Here is an 18,136-nt window from a genome sequence, read left to right on the forward strand (position 1 = left end):
CCTACGAATCATGGTCACTGTAGAACGGACGTATTCTTTTGATGCCTTGATTGATGAAGGTACTGACTATAATATCTTGACGCATGACCATTGGACACGCATTGGTCAATCTAAATTACAGCCTACAAATGCTAAACTCAGCCCATTTGGGGGCAACACTTACTCACTCTTCTTAGGAAAATGCAAATTGGCCGTCTCTATCGAGTCTGAAAGTATACCAATCTTCTTTTATGTATTATGTATTGCCAAACACTAAAGGGGCCGGTAATAAGCCACTACTAGGTCGCACTTTTAAAAAGCAGACGAACTACAATGTGGACTATAACCTAGATCACATCCATCTTGCTATAGGCAATGTGTGCATAATGACTACTTTCAGCAAGGGTTATCTTGATCCTTCTACAATTGCAAAGCCACCGATAGAGACCCCTGCAACCAGCCCATGACCAAGCCTAGGGAGAAGGGTTGTGATATCTCACCCCATTCTCAAACGGCTAGAACCAAGCAGACCAAGGCCATTCACAAGGCCAAAGATTCCACGCTCATATGGGTGCCCAAACGACAAGGGCCACCTCCTTGTAAACCGCAGAAATGTGCTTCTAAATGCAAAAACTATCAGTCACAGCCTAAGAGGCAGTTCAAACACTATCAACATAGGCGCACTACCACGCCACGCTGGATCCCCAAAGATATCTTGTGATCACAAGGATACTATGAGGGCAACCCTTGGATATGGGTGCCTAAAAGTGGACATTCAAGAGGCTCAACTCTAGGCAACCTCACTCCAGCTAGAGAGGCTTGCACATACAGAGTCCAGGCTGCAAAGCAAGGTGGACCAGTACCAGTTGTGATTAATGAATTGCAACACATTTATCGTCCTAAACTAGATGCCCCTGCATTATCCAAGTCAGAGGAGTTGAGCACCCCCATGCCAGCTCAGATAGAATGCAACATACCTCCTATGCCACTGGAGCCCCTTGCAGCATCTCAAAGTGCTCCTGAGTGCAAAGTCCCATCTGTGACGCTATCAATGGATTCACCATTGTCCAGCCCAATTGCACCATCACCACCAGGAGGTCTTAGGCCTTCGTATGAAAGACAATCTTTCCTTTCAGTGGCCAAGGATCTTGCTGAGACCTCGGGAGATGACATAGTGACATGCATCAAGGAGTCAGATAACACTTTCACCACATTCACTAGGAGCTATGAGAGGCTTGACTTAGGACTTCTTGATGAACCCCTTGCTTCTGATGTTCGTGCGTTGCCATGCACTTGGGAAGACTATGATTTTATGACCATCAAATTTTCCAAAATTGCCGCCGAATTAATCGCTAATGGAGAAATCTCAAAGGAGCAAGCCATTCTCAGAAGACTAATTACCTCGTACCGCAAGCCTGCTCGCTCTACACCTAAACAAGAACTGGAGGAGCTCACGCAGCTTGCCAGCTTAGCTTCTTTATTCTTACAACTGTGGTATGCCTTGCGACTCCAATGGGAGAAAAAAGGTTGCTGTATCATGACCAATGCTGAGAAAAGAAGGGCGATCAAAACAATTGAGCACGACCCTACTTATGTGGCACCTCTTTCGCTTAGGGTTTTGGCCATTCCACGCAACATACACTTAGATGACCAGGTGTTGGCCCACCCTTACATTGACTAATTCCTCACGGAAGAGGAGTTGCACGTTGCTAGTCGCCTCAACTCCGAGGACATATTTCATGATGTCTTGGCCTATATCACCCAAGCTTCCATAAGACCATGCAAACTTGATCGTCATGCCCAGCTTGAATATAACCCTAACCTTTGTACTTGGGTGTTGGCCAAGTAACTCGCCCCACAAAGTCCATGCGATCCTTCCTTCTCCCCTTGCTAATCCTAGGAAGGATTCCCTTAAAACTTAAGGAAAGGGGGGAGCAAAGTGAGAGCCAAGTGATGTAGCAAGATGTATAATGGATGAAAATGATCAACTGAATTCAAATAGGAAAGAATGCAAGGAGGAAATAGATGTTTCTTTTGAATTATTTCCAAGTTTCATGCCTCTCAATCAGCACGGCAAATCGTCACACGCATTCTTTCTTGGGTTTTTGTTAGTGATGAGTCAATTCATAACACTAATGTTGGCATGGTGTGATGACAGGCACCTACCATGGTAGGACATGGTAAACTCCAATTCACTGAAGAGGAGCTGACAAAGTATGGAATCAGTGTTGAGACATGTGGATTTAGTCAGTTCATGTTCAAGCATACCATGAATTTAGATAAAGCCATCCTGGAAGAGCCGGCAGTGAAGGAGTTGGTGGACAAATGCAACCTCCGAAAGTACGTGGAAAAGGTCAGATAGGCTGTAGACTACAGCATGTGCACTGACTTCTTAAGGAGCTTTGATGAAGGTAGGAGCTATGGCACGGTCATAGTAAGGACTGGTGACCAGGAAAGAAGGGTGCAAGTGCCCCTTAATGTAGCTATTGTCGAGAAAGCCATGGGCTTGTGTCTAAGAAGGAGAGGCACCCAAAAAGAGATGTGTATGCCATGATGGGAGTAAAAAAAGAGGATGTGCACACGGTGGATGGAATCATTTTGGTTGATATTCCAGACCCCGTGACAAGGATGCAAGCTAAAATGGTCCACGCCCTTTTCTCAGGACACAAATACAACGCTCTAATGAACAGAATTGGGGTGCCATTGCTAGAAAGCATCGTTGCAGGAGTTCCAAAGGAGGTTCTAGTCGCAGCACCGCTGGTGGGAGTCTCCTGCCTCTACTGCACGATCCGCAAGAAAAAAACCAGCCTTGAAAGCCTCTACAATCAGATACGGAGGTGTCCTGATAGCAATCATTGATGAGGCTATCAAGGATGCCCGTGTAGATGAAGAGCAAGCTGTGCACCGAAGCTCACCTCACCGCGAGAAAGAAGGCTTGAGTGAAAACACAATAAGCGACAAAGGACAGCCGGAGGTACCACCCACTCAAGCAGCTAAACTAGGGAAGCAAAAGAAGACTAACAAGAGCCAAAAGAAGAAGGAAGAAAGAGTAAGCAAACAAGAGCGAGCAAAGATGAAGAGGGCTCAAGGAGAGTCAAGGAGGGTGGAGGAGGAACGAAGGAAAAAGGAAGAGGAAGAACTCGAAAGAATTAGAGAAGAATCAAGGAGGGCAGAAGAAGAGAGGCAAAGAAGGGCGGAGGAGGAAGCTGACGAGCTAAGGATGAAAGAACTTGCCGAGTTGGCAGAGGCCACTCGTAGATCGGTTGAAGAAACCCATGGGGGAGAAGAAATTGACCCTTTGAGTCCCCATCATGAGGCTGAAGCAAGTGGCAGTGTGGAAGCGGCCCTAGTGGCTGTAGGCAAGGGCAAGTCCTTGTTGCACCCCCTACCTTCCTCCTTCGTGCCAGTGCCAACCGACACCACAACCGCCCCGCAACCCACGCCCTCTCTAGACACAGCCCAACTAATGAGCATGATGTAGATACTTGTCAATAAAGTGGCTAAGATTGTACCAGAAGCCAGAGCAAAAAGGCCCACTGCGCAGATGTCGAGTCCCCAGGAAAGATTCAAAACGATAAAAGCTAGAGGCATCAACCACTACAGCCCCTACTTCCATGCCGCCTGGTGCCGACTACGATGCTTATGTGGCTGAGCTTCTAGCACATTTGGACAAGGCGAAAGAAGAAAAGAAGGTGGCCCTGGTGGAGCTAGAGAAAGAAAAGGAAATTTCAGTAGCCTTAAGGCTAGAAGTTTCAAAGCAAGGAGCCACTGGAGAGGAGGAGGCCTCGTGTCGCTGCCGAAGGCCGTAGAAGATCCGTCGAGGCACCGCCACTGTTGCCACCCTCGTAATCGACGGATGGCTGGCTACCCCCCCCCCCCCCCCCCCCCCCCCATGTCAGTGAATCTTCTCTAGGAAGCTTCCTAAGGGGGGGCTAATTAAGCCTCCTTTCACCCCCCCTTATATCCCTTTTAACCTTCCCCCCCCCCCCCCCTCCCCCTCATAACTCTTTTTTACACAACCCCCATAAGCTTTTTTTTAAGAAAAATCCCCCGTGTCCCCATTATTTCTTTCTTTCCCTCCTCCCCCCCCCCCCCCCCCCCAACCCCCGCTAGACCCCAAATTCAAACCATCATTATGGACCCAGGATGTTGTTCCGTGAAGAGTAATAAGGAATAGGGTGGGAGAAGATAAAGAAGAGAAAGAGAGGAGTGAAGGAGGAAGAGTAAGAAGGAATAGGGTGGGAGAAGATAAAAAAAGATAAAGAAGAGAAAGAGAGGAGTGAAGGAGGAAGAGTAGAGAGAAAGAAGGAATAGGGTGGGAGAAGATAAAGGAGGTAAGAGAGAAGGAATAGAAGGAGGTAGAAGAGTAAAAAGGAGAGAAGAAGAGGGGTGAAGGAGGAAGAGTAGGGAAAAAGAAGGAAAAAGGTAGAGAAAGTGCAAGAAAAGAGAATAATTCCCTTTCTATACCTTTTGGCCCAAACCCAATGTCTCCAAAGGTTCATGTGGTTGCAAAGCCACACTCACCCATAACCTTTTTGCCAAGTATATACCCTATAGGTCCTTCTTAGGTTTTATAAATCTTTCCTCTCTCTGAAGAAGCTAGGAACCTAAAGGTCTTATTATTCCTTCTCGTGATCAACCATTTAAACGGCTCCTTGCCTCGAAAGAAAGACGGTGGAAATCCAGAAGAAAGAGTAAAAGCTGCCTTCACGATCGAACTACGATGCCGCCTAAGAAAGTCCAAGGAGTAGCTGCGGGAGGATCATCTCCTGGTATCCATGTGGATATCTCATCGCAAAACCAGGTTTTTTTTTTCTTCTCGATTTTAAGTCAATCAGGCAAAGAGAAATTGTTAGGGATAGGATATATTTTTTCGAGTTATTTACAATGAAGGAGTTTAGTTTAATTGAACAAATGATCATGTATAGAACATAGTTCCTTCGAATCGCATCTTGCATTATAACGAATTACGAGCAAGATTATCTACTTACTATAGTAGTATATTTCAGTTAAATCCTGAAGGTATAAAAATTGTATCTTGCACCATTAACCCTATTCCTTTAGCAACGATTCATCATGAAATTCATGAAAGGTTTTTTTTCGTTACTCAAATTACTAGGAAGTTATCATTGCTAATTGCGTATCTTAGGAAGGAAAAGATTGTTATTTGGCATGAGTTTCGTTTGCAAGGAAAAAGGAAGATTAAATTGAATTCACCAACTGAAAAATCAATTGTCACAAGGATAACAAATCGTGACAAGGTGATCAATATTACCTTCCAAAAGATAACTAAACCAATCTAAACTTAGAAATACCATGCTGAAGAGAAAAATACGCCTCGGGAATGATCTAAAGACCAAAGAAACGTTTATACCTTAAGCACTTGACTACTTTCCGTGATTGTAGGGTCAATAAATTCATAAAGATAAAAGAGCTAGGGTTTGTTCCTGAGGTTCTTAAAAAGAAACCCTAGGTTTGACATACGTCAGCTTAAAGAAACTAAAACGGATTATTTCAACGCAGGACTTGCACAGTAAGTACGAAGTCATGTAGTCTTGTGACTGATTCACAAGACGAAAGGGTAAATAACCTCAACAAGGATGGCAGATCCTTACTCAAGTTATCTTGCAAATGGATGTATTCTTGGATATCCTTCTAAATAAGGAAAGTTATAAACCGGAAACTAAAGTATCTAATGAACTTTAGGTTGACCAAGTTGGGTTAATAAGGTACGCCCTAACCCGGAATATAAAGGATCTTGCCAAGTTACAAGACACCTTGGAAACGAGTGCTGATACACTCAAAAGGAAAGAATAATTCCTTAGCAGTTTGCCAAACAACGCGGTCGATGTAATGGAAATGTTTGTGCTTGCTAGAGATTTTTGAGCACTGTTTGAATTATGAATTACAAATTAAATGAATACCTATACTTCAGGTTGAAAGCCTGAAGGGAGAGGTAGTTCAGTTACCCCTGACTGCCTGCCTAACCCTAACCAAGGGGGTTGTTGACCGCGTCGAGAACGTGGACCGAACCCGCCGCGAGAGGTCTTTCCGTGAGTTCTACTTGGAGCAGGAGGACGCTTGGGTGCCAGGGGGGGCTCTGGCCGTAAATCCCTCGCCTTCCGAGTCCTACGCAAGAGGCTAACGTGACTCGGGATTGGATCTTGAGGCCCGCATACTATTTTACGGGCAGAAGCTTGGAATAGTGATCACTGTGGATTACTGGATAGCCTTCGGGCACATTATGGACAAGCCTACGGGCAGAACTCCTTGTATTTCAAAGATAAAAATGATGATATGTTAATAAAGAACTTGTTTGATATTGTTTTTCTATGTCACGTGATAAGATTACGTGAAGGAACCAGTGTTTAACGGATTAATTAAAGAAGCTAGTTGTTACATGTCAAATTAATATGTTAGATAATTATATAACTAAAACAAACCGAGGAAAGTGTGGAGGATGGGCCATAGGGGATGATAGTCAAAGAAAACGAATAACGAAAGCGATGACCTAGAGTTATGTCTTAACCGATTTACGTTGTTTTAGGGGAACGAAATGGGACTATGCCTTATGGCAGAGAGGTTGAGCTTTGCATCCCTCTTGTTTCCCATTCTCCTTGAACCAAGTGCAGCGTGAATCCACTTCGGACCTGGCGTTTCTGCGTAAAGTAGTTCGCTTGGGTCCGATGCTAGATGCTATTAGGTAATGACCAATCAAGAAAACCCCAATTCCGGTCGATCCTAAGTGGGAACGGCCAGGATACTTCCGCTACGTGGCAGACGCGGGAAGACCTAGATCGCAAGTCCCGTATCATTCCATGGGAGTGCCCGGCTGAACTTTCTAGACATCCTTTTTGATGGACTGCTAAGACGTGTCCTGGATGATACTAAGAGGAGACGTTACAATTGGAGATTGCCAAAGGAGACATAGAGGCCCTCATGGCCATGGCCTTCACCCAAAGAAGATTGCACCTTGCAGAGATCCAAAGTCATGAGTAGCTTGTGCAAGAAAAGTCAGAACTAATTGCTAAGGCAAAATAGAGATTTAGCATTGCAAATCAAGCAAAAGAAATTGCTGAAGAACAGCTGGCTCAGAAATCTGGGGAAAGGGACCAACTCTGGTCTTAACAAATAAGCAACAACAAGTTGTGACAACCCTGGAAAGTGAGCTGGAGGAGGGAAGAAAGAAGATGGACAAGAGAGCCAACAAGTGGGAAAAGAACAATTTTGAAAGAGTTAGGCATTTAACAGAACGCTTGGTGGCGGCTAAGTGTGAGAGAGTGCTTGCCAAGTCTAGGGCAGAGGCTACTGATATATGCGCCAACGCACAAAGACAAGCCTTCCTGAGCACAGTACTACATGTCACCCAAGCAGAGGGCAATGATTCAGTGGAGAAGCTAAGAAGGAAGCTAGAACTGACTACCCGAGCACTAAGGTATGGCCTTCAAGAACGGGAGCTTCCAATAGGCATAGGAATCATAAAAGAGTAGCAATTTCACTACCTACTCCATGCCGGCCTCTCCACTATTGAGCTCAAGGAACTTGGGTTTGAAGAGCATGAGCAGCAACCACCACCACAAGCGGCACCAGGAGTTGCCAAACAGAATGTCGAAGAGGGTCCGAACTTTGAGCAAGATGCTGAAGAAGAGAAACAAAGAATGCCCAGTCCGCCTCTACCAGACCTCTGGCCTGAAGAGCCCAAAGATGCCCACATGCCTGAGTGCAATGTGGCAGCCAGAAGAAGAAGGCAGGGACTAGCAGAGGAAGCCCAACGCAGAGCACGATCACTGCCAAGACAATTCCCTGAAGAGCCGGTGCCACTACAAGGGGATCCTGATCCTATCGATTGGCCTTAGGAATTGGTCATATGGCATGAACGGGAGTTTTAGACGAGGCCATTTGAACTTTCATTTGCTTATCCACGCTCTCTGGACCGTGCGTTGCCTCTAGGTGTTCTAGGCAAGATTAAGGACTTGGTTAATGATCCTGCAAACAGGTGGATAGAGGAAAGAAGCCTCATAATAACCACGTGGAGGCAAGAGCCTGCAGACTACTGGCAGGACAAGGTAAACAGGGTTCCCAAAATCGTCCAAGGCTACGAGGCGCAGCCGAAGTGGCAGAGGAGGATTTGGGATACCAATTTTGATGCTTGGACCACCTTTTGTAGCTCGCTCCCTGAAGACCACAACGACCCCATCTCCATGCTCTACCCCCATAGGCATGGAGTTGACTATGATCGAAACATTCATGGGGATTTTGACTTTCGTAAGATATATAATGTTAATTCCCGGAGCCTCGAGGAATGCCTAGTCTTTAGGTTAGAGGATCTCCTCCCATCTATCAATCGCTTCCTCGTGGATTTTTCTTCTTGCCCGAATCCAGCCTTCTTAACCACCTGTAATTATCTTAGGCTTATCAAGTTCCTACTAATGCAGAGGCCCACAGCCGAGGAAGCCCACCTCCCTCCACTCTTTTTTGATATCAACCTAGGGATAGATAGTAGAGCCATGGCTAGATTAATGATGAGGGCAACCCTGCTTCCCTCCTTTTGCCTAGAAATCTTAGAGGATATGAGTGATACCCGCTTCACAAGGTGCAATCATCCTTTCTTGTCATCCACTCCTTTGAAGGCTCGGGCCGCTATTAAGGAATATCTACAAAGTCGTGCATTCCTATCCCAATGCTTGCGACCACCTCGTAATCCGGCTGAAGGTGATAGGCATTAGCCAAGACATCCCTGTATGCAATTATTTCAAAAAAAAAAGAGAAAAAATAAAAAAAAAGAGCAAGAGGGATCACTTCACTCACTACACCTAGGGTTCACACCTAGCCCCTCCCCCACTTCACACTTAGGGCATATCAAGGGCAGGACTTCCAGACCTGTCACCCTAAGTTTTGCACTGCACCTTCAACAACACACGAACTGGGTCCTCAAGTGTGGGACATTACCAAGGGCTTACCCAAGGTTAGACCCATCTCCCAGTTCCACTACACATGCACTTACACCACACCGTGAGACAGACATACCCCTTAGGGAGTGCACAACTTTCTCTTGCAGGCTATGATTGTGACTCAGTGAATGGCTACCAGCTAAAGAAGATCATCCACAACATCTGCTAATGCCCAATAATTTTTCTTTGAGTCGGACAGAACACCACTACAACAGCTTCACGAAAATTTTTTGCATATTCCGATGGTTGGATGGACCAATATGCTTGATGTAGCCGACCATCTGCCTCTGCTGATGGCTACCATGACTGAACTAAATCAAGCAGAAGGAAAACTCAGTGATGGACCTACCATTGGCATAGATCTTGGAACCTCATATTCTCCAAATGATTAGAGATCCCCAGGTTTAACAGCAGTCGCGCAGAGTGGGAGCTACAACTGTGTGACAAATGCCGAGCATCTTCATGAAGTCTAAAGCACGCCAAAATCTCTCCCGATCATCATTAATCAAAATCTATCACCTCTCATTCACAACAGCACCTTTTGATTGTGGTCATCTATCCACCAGTTCCACTTAGCAACAACCCCAACTACCCCACTACTCCCCACCATAGTGCCATGGGACTGGCATTTAGCTAGGAGGGGGGTAATGTTTACTGCAGCACAGAGGATCGGAAAATGGAGCAGAGGAGCAAGAAAATGGAAGAAGGAGATAACCAAAAGGGCATAGGAAAAAGGAAGGAAAAGGCGCCTCGGATGGAGGTCAGACCCTGAAAAATTTGAATGACTATCTTTCCGAAAGGCCTCAATGTTGCCTCGAGAAAAGAAAAGAGTAAAATCGCACCATTAATTGTGAAAGCGCTCCCGAATCCTTGCAAAAGAGTGCTAGGCTCACTCCTGTGCAAATTGTATGCATTAGTTGGGAATGGGATAAGTTAAAACGGTGAAAAATAGGAAAAGAGGGCCTAGGCTAATGGCTGGCCACGTAAAAAGTGGGGATGACCGCCCAAAAAGTAGGGCATGTATATAAAGTTCAAAAGTGAATGAGAAGCTCATTCTTGTGTGTGGCCAAAGCTTCTTCTTCTTCTTCTCTTGTTTCTTGCCTTCTTGCTTGTGCTTGAGTGAGGGATTGAGGGAGTGTGAGGGAGTGAGTGTGTGAGAGTGAGGGAGTGAGTGTGTGAGAGTGAGGGATCGTGGAGAAGAAGCTCCCCATCTTCTCTCTTCATCTTCTCTTCTTCTCTTCTCTTCTCTTCTCTTGCGCGGCTATCGAGGATGGAGCTTGATGGAGAGGGCTTGAGGTTGCTTGAGCTTGCCACAAGGATCGTGGAACTACCGGAGTGCAAGAGAGAGGAGGGAACTCGATCGAGCATCAAGGTAAGCTCACTACACCCATAAGGTAGGCATTGCGCGTCGGCTATGTCAGAGGTAGTCATGGCCGCTCAGCTTGAAACGCTTGATCAATAAGCGGTTCGTAGGTCTCGGGGTAGAGCTCTGTAGGTCCCCCTCAAGCATGTGTCTAAGAATGCATCTAGGCAGAACAGAGATGAGAAATGGTACATTGATTCAGGGGCTTCAAATCATATGACACCCCATGGAGAATGGTTTGATGAGATGGTTGCAGGTTCGCATGGACATGTTTGTACTTTGGACGACACCAGCATACTATTTAGCATAAAGGAGTTGTACCTTTGTTGATGCTTGATAGAAAGAAAAAGAGCCTGCATGATGTACTACATGTACCTACAATAACCAATAATCTTTTGTCAGTTGGATGATAGATGGCAGAATAGAATCTGCAGCAGGTGAGATTTAATAGAGATGGATGCTTTGTGAGAGCGGAGTTTTGATGCCGAGAAGTGCTTAAAAATAGCTAAAAATTACGAATATCAAGGGAAAAACATTCAACGTCGAAGGCGACGGCTCGATCTAAGACGATTTTAAGCGTCAAGTGCTTTAAAGGCACCCGTGCGAAACTTTTGGATTTTTAGTAATTTTTCTGTGCATCAGTACTAGTCAGAGAAATTGGCAGCCAATGTGGGACCTCAAGACGAGCTCATAGAAATTTTCGGAATGCGAAACGGACGCCGGACACTGGAGTTAGAGGCCAAAAACCGGCCGGTCAAGAAAGAGATGAAAGGGTGCAACCCAAATTCAACGCGAACCGCGGGGGGGGGGGGGGGGCGTTTTTTTTTCGGCTGAAAAAAAAAGATGGAGGGGGACGGCACAGGTCGAGATGGAGGGGTGGAGGGCCTTATGCCATGAATGGCACTGAAATACACCCATACCATTTGAAGCCAGGGCTGAAATCCTTGTTCTCTCGGCCTCGTATTGGCAATATTCACACAGACAATGATGGCCTGGTTGGAGAGAGAGAAAATCAGTCTTTCTCTCTCCTCCCTCTCTCTCCTCTAAGGGGTGGTGCACGCGGGAAGAAGAAAGAAGAAGAAGGAATGGCGGATGCTTGATGGAACCTAGAACGGGCCGGCATTGGCTCGTGCACTAGCCGGACCTCTATCACACGCACTCAACAACCCCACGGCCTCGTGGCCAAGAGCGTTAATGACACATACATTGCCTTATTAAATGTCTTGCGTTTCTATTACGTTGTTTGTAGTCCATTCTTCTCTCACCCACTACTCCTCAGAGGGAGTCCCTTACACATTGCCTAATGGCACGAAGCACAGACATAGGGGGTCCTCCAACGGCTTAATGCCACCACCCCTCTGCGACTCTCCTACACCTTGGGGATTGGCCCCTCGATGCGTCGCTCAATATATAAACATGTCGCACAAAATCCACTCAATGTACCATTTAATTGTATACAGGAATGTACCATTGTCCTTACTTCTCTTTCCCTTAGACCCCACGACTAGCCTATGGCTTAGGGTGTCCTGTCTCTCACTCAACGTGGGTCAAGGTCCTAATGAAAGCAATTGCTGTGCATCCAGGATTTCTGATACCTTTAAATATTTCCATGATTTATGCATATTGTGGATGCCAAGTGCTCAAACAATTATAAAATCAATATTGTGCACATGCGGAAAACATCCTTTCAATGATTTTCAACTACCGTTCTTATGCGGCGTTGCACAAACATAGCATCGAGGAAACCCTCGTGCTACTAGGCCCTTATTTTATAATTATTCACCGACCTATATGGCATGCAAACAAAAACAGCAATCTTTTCATCATTTTACTCCACATTTAGACACATTCTAGCCACTCTACCCTCCCATCGATCAAATGTTGCATTGTGGTATGGATGTATAGGGCATTTTGCCATCATTTTATGTGTAAAGAGCGGGAAAAACACACTAGAACAAGAAGGTGGGGTTGAACTGAGGCAAATCCTCATGCTTCAGTCCCCAAAAACATTCACAAACATTATTCTTAATTTTCATTAATTTTTCGCACCCAAAGGTGCATTTTTTCCCTATTTTTAGTGATTTTTCTCTATTTTTCTTGTATTTTTCCTTATTTTTTGCATTATTTAATTACTAAAAATTCAAAATAGGTTATGGACTGTGGCCCTTAGTTCCTTCTTGCAACAAAAAATGAAAATTTAGTTGGTGTTCCTATTCATTTTTCCATTTTTATGCCCAAAAACATCATTTTCCCTTGATTTTCCATATTTTACGTGTTTTAGTGTATTGTTTTAAGCCACAAGATGCATATTTTTCTGATTTTCTGATTATGATCAACAAGTACTCATGGAAAATAGCAATGTAAACAATTTTTAGCCCATATGAACAACATTTTATCAATCAAAAGCCATGAAATCTCAAATTTCCTTTGAAAAAAAATTGACTTACCGCTTATTTGCGTGTTTCGGGTTTCATGTCCATGGCTGCAAATCTGAAAATCAGCAGCACTTCATGTTCAGCACAATCACAAATCACCATTTCTAGCCCATGGAGCAATCCGATCCATGCCGGACAAGCCTCCACCATTCTTTCTTCTTCCCACATGAATTCCCTCTTAGAGGAGAGAGAGGGAGGAGAGAGAAAGACTAGATTTCCATCTCAGCATTCAGGCCATCAATTGAGGAGCGAAGGGCGGCGATAAGATCAGCATACAGAGGGGAATGAGGGCCCATGATTTGCTTGATAGGTTGTATACAACCTCCATGCCATGATGGAGGAGGAGGCGCATTTTTCGGGCGCATCCTGGCGCCTCCTCTCTCCACGATTTGTTGCTTCTCTTGCATCAAACTTTTCATGTGACATTTAAATTTCTTGGGCTCCCAAAAGTCATGCCCACTTTGGCCACTCTAATGTCCACCTCTTCGCATCTTGCCCAACTTCTTGGCCATTTCCCCGTCCGGACTCGGAATTGAGCTCTGAAAAATCCTGGGCGTCCGGCTTGGCATCACGCATTGGCCAGTAGCTTGTGCCAACCCACACGACTGTCTGAAAAATTATGAAAAATCTACAAGTGTCGCTCGGGCACCTTTAAAGCACTTTGACGCTTAAAATCGTCCTAGATCGAGCCGCCGCCTTTGACGGTGAATATTTTTCCCTTGATATTCATAATTTTTAGCTATTTTTAAGCACTTTCCGGCACCAAAATTCCGCTCTCAATGCTCGTCCGGCAAAGATCGGATTGCTCCGTGGATGAAGAGGGGATGGAGACGGCAATGCGGGGTCATGATGAGCATTAAATGCATGCTGGAAATCAGTCCCGTAATCAAGACCAAGAAACCGAGATATGAAAATAAGCGGTAATGCTATTTTTATAAAGAAAAATGATCTTTTTATGCTGTTTGCTTTATGAAATCTTGTTCATGTGGGATGAAAGTTCTTTATGACATTGTTTGCCACGAGTTTTATCAGTTTATGCTCTGAAAATCAGAAAATATAAGGCTACATGGCCGGAATTAGTATTAAAATACATGAAAACACGTGCTTTAAGGGTAAAATTGGGTTTTTTGCTATATAAATGAGAAAAATGATATGTCACACCAACTAAATCTGAGTTTTTGCTGTCAATGAACCTAAGGGCCACAACCCACAATCAATTTTCATTTTCAATCATTATTTATTAAAGAAAAATAGGGAAAATTTTCTAAAAAATGGGGAAAATGGGTTTAAAATTGGGAAAAAATGGAAAATGGGATGAGAAAAATTAGGAAAAATTATATCTATGTTTGTGCAATGTATAACGATGGCAAAGCACGAGGTTGGCCTCGGTTTGTCCGCGTTTCTATGTTTTGTGCGTATTTATCATTCTTTTAAAAGGGAAAAATGCATAGAAACCCTATCTAACTGATCAATGATGCAAAATGCTAAGAGTTGGATGAAGAGGGGCTGAAACACTAAAAGATAAGAAAAGATTTGATTTATGCATTGCACTTGGCATATAGGAACCAGTTTAAATAAAGGGGATGGTAGTATGAGCACATGGCTCGGTGCCTCCTTTCAACGTAGCACGCGTTAGTGAAATTCATGGAAAGAATGTTTTATGCACCATGCACGATGCTGATTTCTTCTTTTGTCTGAGCACATAGCCATACACGATTTGCATTAAGCATAATAATTAAAAGGTATCAGAAAAACCTCCTGGATGCATGGCACCTGTCTTCCTTAGGTTGTGACCAACGATGAGTATGAGAGGATATCCTAAGTTTTAGGTTAGTCACTGGGTTCTAAAGGGAAATTGTAGTGAGGAATGGTACATCCTGGAACGTAAAATATTGGTAGCTTGAGAGGAGTTGGTGCTCGTATGTGTTATATGTCTAGCAGCGCATCAAAGGACCAATCCCTGAGATGTAGGAGAGCTGCAGTGGGGCTCCGACTATTAGTCGGTGGAGTGCCTCTTATATGTGTGTGACGAGGCGTTATGCCTACGCACTTTGGGTTCTCCCTTTGAGGAGTTTAAGGGAAACATTGGACTATAAACTATAAACATATGAATTAAGCTTTAGGGCAGTTTATCCTTCAGCATTAGATTGACGCTCCTGGTCCGCGAGGCCATGAGGGTGTTTGTGTGTCATGAGCATGAGGTCCGGCTAGTACTATAGCCAGTGCCAGCCCATTTTAGGTCCCATCAGTGGTGCGTCTGCCAGAAGCCGCCTATAAGTGGTGGTTTTCGGATCTAGGGTTTCTAGGGACCAAAAGGAAGTTTGTTTATGTCCTTTGACAAGGACCGTCAAGCCAAAATCCAAAAAGCCGAACGTGCTGAGAGGGCTAGACGGCGGTTAGAGATCGTAAGCCGTTATTCTCCTCAAAGGAGTAGCCCAGTACGTATGCGAAGCAGTGGTCTTAGTCACCCATCTGCTCCACATATTCCGTTAGGTGCAGGAGGAAGCGTGAGTTCTTCCTCTCCTCCACCAAGTCTACCCACTTCAAGTGGGGGTGTGAATCCGTCAGTTCAAGCTTCTACTACTAATCCGATTGTCACCATGGCACAACCTATTGCAATTCCTACAGGGACGCCGAATTTACTAGCCTTAGGAGTTTCCTTGCCCATTTTTAATGGGTTAGTGGAAGAGGATGCAAAATTTCACATTTGTGAATTTCAAAGATTGATGTTCAATTATCGCATCCAAGACGAGGGACATCTCATGATGTTCTTCAATATGATGTTAAAAGGAAGGGTTGCGGTATGGTATCACAGCATAGAGTCTAGAACCATAACCACCATTGATCAATTCTATGCAGCTTTCCAAGCGGAATATGCCCCTGAAAGAGGTGGCCAATATTGGTTGCGGGTCTTGAATGTAATGCACCAAGATCCTCACGAGAATGTGAAAGCATATGCCAAGAAGTTGAAGTATTTCGTAAGTTGCAAACTTACATTCCCATTCCGCCGGCTGCCCAATTGCAATACTTTTTGCATGGGTTGGATTTTAATATCCAAGTACAATTGAGCAGTGTGGCCTTGGCAGACATAGACACCGCTATTATGCGGGCAGAGGGAGTAGAAGCACGATTACAAACGGCCTACTCCTCTCGAGTGAATGTTAATGGGGGTTTAGTACCTAGTGGCAATCCATCATTGACAAATGTAAGTCAAGGGATGCCTATGACTAACCCTATTGGGAGAGGGAGTATGGTTTCGAATGTACCTTTACTACCGGCTCCTCCCAGTGTGACTATGCATATGGCAAGTCAGTTGGCTCCATCAAATGTTGGAGGCCAAGTTTCAAATTCTAATGTTGTTCCTGTGGGTCAACAGCCAATGCCAAATCAGATTGTTAGGCCAATGGAACGACGGGTCGACGATCAAGGCTATGAGTCGAGTGCATCTAATGTCCTTGGCGAAGTTAAGGACATGATGAAGCATTATACCGACATGATTTCCGAACAATATTGACAAATAGTCGTCGACGTTAATTTCTTGAAGAAGCAACAAAATTTGATAGGGAGTCAATGCCCTGAAGAGGGTGGACCCTCTAGATTCAGTTGTAAGTGGTGTGGTGGACAGCACTTCCCCAAAAACTGTCCAAATGTGAAATGTATTGGGTATATTGTAGAACCTTTGGGCATAGCACGAGTAGGGGAAGATTGGTTTGATCATGCTAAAAAGAACTGCCCTAGGGTTTCAGCTTATGTGGATGGAATATTAGTGGAACATGCCATTGTAGACACTGGATCCTTCGTCAATATCATGAGTTCAGAGTTGATGGAGAGGCTGGGTCTAGGTATCCAAAAAGATAGCTCCACCCTTCTTAGAATGGCTCATGATAGTCTAAGACAACCAGAAGGTTGCGTTACTAAGGTTCATGTTACAGTTGCGAGTGTAGAATGTTTCTTGGACTTTAGGGTGATCAGATTTGCAAGTCGTCCTAGCTATCGAGTTTTGCTAGGTAGGCCTTGGATCTTACGAACAGACTGTCAAGTTGATATACCCGCCGGTCGAGTGGTTCTAGGTAGAGGTGCTAATCGAGTAATAGTCGATGCTTATCCTGAGTCCCCTCAAAGTGAGAGAGCTCCTTTTATCTTCTACTGAATTAGAGACAGCAGACGATCCATCTGGTAGTGAGACATCATCTAGTGATGAATCTAAAGAGGGGTCCACTACAGAGGATATCTATCAGATAACTCTAAACGAGCCGATAGAGCCGCAAGATAGGATAAGAGATGCGGATGTGATTGAGTTAGACCTTGGTACGCCGAATGATTCGCGGCCAATTAAATTAGGTTCCATGCTTAGATCAGCAGAAAGGGAGGACTATGTGTCCTTGATTCAACAATTCCGCGATATCTTTGCTTGGAGTTATGATGAGTTGAGAGGCATCCCTCCTAGCCTGGTTGTTCATACTATTCCTGTAAAAGAAGGTAGTTGTTCTGTGCGTCAGAAGATAAGACATATGACTTTTGAATTGAGGGACGGGTTGTTTGAGGAGTTGCAGAAGTTAAGGAAAGCTAGGTTAATCTTCCCTGTACAACACACAGAATGGTGTTTACCAGTTGTTATCAGGAAGAAGAAAAACAACCAGATCCGATTATGTGTTGATTTTAGAGAGTTGAATAAGCAGACGGTTAAAGATTACTACCCATTGTCGTTTATTGACCAGATTTTGGATAAATTAGTGGGTAGGGAAATATATTCGTTCATGGATTGCTTTGCAAGATACAACCAAGTGGCAATTGCAGAAGAGGACAAGTTGAAAACAACTTTTATTACGATCTTTAGTACTTTTGCGTACCATGTGATGGCCTTTGGTTTATGCAATGCACCTGGATCGTGGCAACGAACAGCAGACAGGACCTTTGGTGACATCTCCCCAGATGAGTTGAAAGTATTTATTGATGACCTGGGGGCAGCCACTGTAAGGGAAAGGATGTTGATTATTTTGAGAAAGTGCTTTGAGCACTGCAGACAATTTTGTATCGCTCTTAACCCACGGAAGTGTGTCTTTGGAGTACCTTATGGGCTATTGCTGGGCCATGTGGTCAGTTTAGTAGGGATAGCAACTGACCCTGAAAAGATCAAGGTTGTAGTCGCTATGAGTCCACCACGCACTCCGAAAGAGGTGCATAGCTTTCTGTATCGATAGGGTACTATCGGAGGTTTATAAATGCCTTGGCAGATAGAACGTTGCCATTAACGAACTTATTATCCTTTAACTATTCATTTGAGTGGAGCGACCCTTGTAAGGTAGCTTTTGAGGATGTGAAATAGGAGCTAGTAAAAGCACCCGTTTTAAAAGCACCTAAAAGAGGCGAGGTGTTCTACATATTTTCAGCAGCCACCATGCATAGTA

Source organism: Lygodium microphyllum, chromosome 22 (genome assembly GCF_053477565.2).
Source record: "Lygodium microphyllum isolate KBCC chromosome 22, Lygodium_microphyllum_v1.1.10, whole genome shotgun sequence".
NCBI lineage: Eukaryota > Viridiplantae > Streptophyta > Polypodiopsida > Schizaeales > Lygodiaceae > Lygodium > Lygodium microphyllum.